This window comes from Bombyx mori, chromosome 13 (genome assembly GCF_030269925.1).
Source record: "Bombyx mori chromosome 13, ASM3026992v2".
NCBI classification, from domain to species: domain Eukaryota; kingdom Metazoa; phylum Arthropoda; class Insecta; order Lepidoptera; family Bombycidae; genus Bombyx; species Bombyx mori.
Genome location: NC_085119.1, coordinates 1,472,586 through 1,475,643, shown reverse-complemented (window position 1 = coordinate 1,475,643; position 3,058 = coordinate 1,472,586). Strand labels below are relative to the sequence as shown.

General features: G+C 36.3%; 1 long non-coding RNA gene across 1 annotated transcript; it reads right to left on the bottom strand.

Annotated features, from left to right (window-relative positions):
• Window positions 1-806: 806 nt before the first annotated feature.
• On the bottom strand, window positions 807-1,524 carry LOC134200046 (uncharacterized). Its single transcript, XR_009974786.1, has 2 exons — window positions 1,203-1,524; window positions 807-1,130 (listed from the first exon to the last, which is right to left on the bottom strand). It is a non-coding gene; the product is annotated as an uncharacterized LOC134200046 (long non-coding RNA).
• Between the last annotated feature and the right edge of the window lie 1,534 nt (window positions 1,525-3,058).

Below are 3,058 nucleotides of genomic sequence, written 5' to 3'. Positions count from 1 at the left end.
TTTTTTGAGAATCTTTGGGCCTTGTCATAGATCATTAATTTCGTTGGATTTCGTTAGCAAATTCAAAGATATTTTCAAATAGAGCATTCCACATTTCTTGTAATATTTAAGATAGCGTTTACCCAAAATTGCAATGCATTTTTAAATTTTTTTAGCGAGATCCTTATTTTAAGTCTATTCAAGCAAAAATCTCTTAATTGAAACTGAGTTAAATTGGCCGTATTCAAATCAAATAACGCGAGATGCATTTAAAAAACCTTCAGATGTGATTCTTTCGTAGTTAATTAAGTAGAAACCGAAAGACCGAGGGGTAGAGGCCATAAAGAGTTTAAAGGTTCGGAATTATTTTTCTCTTTGCTTTTTAGTCAGTCATTTCATTACATTTCGTTTAGATAAAAATACTTTAAAATATTCAATGCTGTGAATTTTTGTCGCATACTGTAGAAAAAGGTGAATACCAAGAAGACTACGCGGATAAGTAACACAACCCTACTTTTTTTTTTATTGCTTACATGTGTGGACGAGCTCACAGTCCACCTGGTGTTAAGTGGTTACTGGAGCCCATAGACATCTACAACGTAAATGCGCCACACACCTTGAGATATAAGTTCTAAGGTCTCAGTATAGTCACAACGGCTGCCCCACCCTTCAAACCGAAACGCATTACTGCTTCACGGCAGAAATAAGCGGGGCAGTGGTACCTACCCGTGCGGGCTCACAAGAGGTCCTACCACCAGTAAAGTCCACCACTTATATCTGCTAAGTCATACATTGCGTTTTGGGAGGCTTAAATTACACAACATGAATATCACCACTTAGCTTTAATTGATGGATATTATGTGCATAATAAATATCTATACTAATATTATAAAGAGGAAAGATTTGTTTGTTTGTTTGTTTCGAATAGGCTCCGAAACTACTGGACCGATTTGAAAAATTCTTTTTCCATTAGAAGCCGACATTGTCCCTGATGAAGATAGGCTACTTTTTTTAATTTTTTTTTTTTTTATATTTTTGGTTTCATGTGTGTTTTAATGTTTCCGAAGCGAAGCGAGGGCGGGTCGCTAGTCTATAATATAGTACAACTCCAAAGTATTCTTTCCATTTTTAGTTGTTCTGTCAACCTGAAACTAGGATATTGTATATTACTTTTGATGGACTGCAATAATGCCAGTGCTTTAATCGAATTTATTATTAGTCACCATTCCCGAAGCGTGTTCATTTTAGTCCTTTAGATAATATTAATAGCTAAGTTTAATACAAACGATCGGATTGGAGCCGCAATTTCTCAGTCACATGCAAGGCGTCAGCAGAATTATCTGTATAATATTAATACGTGAAGCAAAAATTTGAATCCCTTTTTACGAAAATTGCGCGGACGGAGGAGTATGAAATTTTCCACACTTATAGAGAATATAGAGAAGAAGTGCACAATGCTAATATTTTTTTAAAATAATGTATAAAAGATACATTAAATCAATAAAGAAAACATTACACACACTACATACCATGTATTTGACGCACACACGCATGCATACTATTTATTGTCAAACTTTTGTTCTCGACGTCTGTTGTCAATTTGAGAATAGATTAAATATTGTTTGTCTTTGTTAATATTTTTTATAGCGTAGACTTGGCGAAATTTGTGATTATAGAAGTATAAAATACAATCATAATAGTGTACAAACTTACAATTCCATTTAATTATAGTCGAATTTCGACTACTGCGGGACCTCTAGTTATTATCTAAATTCGAAAGATTCGTTTGACGTTTTAGGCAGCCGTATGTGTGTGCGAGCCGAGAAGTGTGAAACAGCAACATAATGCTCGTAAATGCGACCGCCGGCCGCCTGAAGCCGAACTACTTTTTTCATTACCTACGCAACCTTGAGGCGGCCATGGAATAGGCGAGATATTACATATAAAGAATCGTAAAATATACTATAAGTATGCGATGTCGGTGTGGATTCACTTGGTCTAGCGATTAATCAAAAAATGTTACGCGTGCAACTTGGTGCACGTGAAAGAAGTGAGACTTCTTTTGCGGTGTGTAGTATTGTGGTTTTCTTAATTTTTGAGCCTTAAATCAATTTTCTCTTGTAACAGGGAACGCTGTGTATAAGAGAAACAACCTAGCTCGCTTTGTCCTTTCCCTCTTTCCACGGTCGAGTGGTTCGCGAGACGCTCTGTCTGTTTTCTCACTCTCGCTCTTTCTAAATTGTATCTTCTCTCTCTAGCCATAACGAATCTGGCGCAAGTTAAATTTTACTCTCAACGCGTACAGTTTTTTTTTTAGGCTAGCAAATGTATGCTCACGAGCCTGTTATTGGTTATCGGAGCCTATACACATCACAGCGTGAGGGCACCACCCGTATTTAGACGTTGATTAATGACTTCTGCATTGAAGTAAGAAAGTCGTGTGATACAATTAAACTAAAACAATATAATTTTCGTAATTAATGTATTACATGTTTCGATTTTTGTCTGGGCATTTTTATTTGTGTATTTAATTAAAACGTATGTATAGTTATATAAATATATATATATCAGGGTCAAGTTCCTATAGTGCAGTGAACCATAGTTTGAGATCACTAATGACCATGTGTGTTTTTTGTTGCTACATATTACAATTTATATAGACGCAGGAGTTCACGGCAATAATTGTGTTTTCGTTGAATCAATTTAACGTATAAAATCCTCTTTTCTACTGGCCCCACACTTAGCGCTAAACTGTCCCCCTGTTTTATTGTTCGGCGGGGCGCGAGGCTCGGCACCGTTCGCACTTCGTAACAAGTTACTACCTTTTTGCAGTTTTTCGTGGGCTCAAGATTTGTTGGTTACCGAAGCCTCGTATTGGAGAAGTTTCACACCTCGAACTTCCCTAACGACCTGGTTTATGGCGCTACGCCTTTGTTGTTGATTTTGCAATTTAGAGTTCGACGGTAAATCTTTGGTATTGGTATTTAGACGTTCTTTTAAACAGCCGTATAAAATGTGAAAGAAAATAAAATCAAAAATATACCGATATTCAAACAGATCCAATATATGAGGCTTTGAA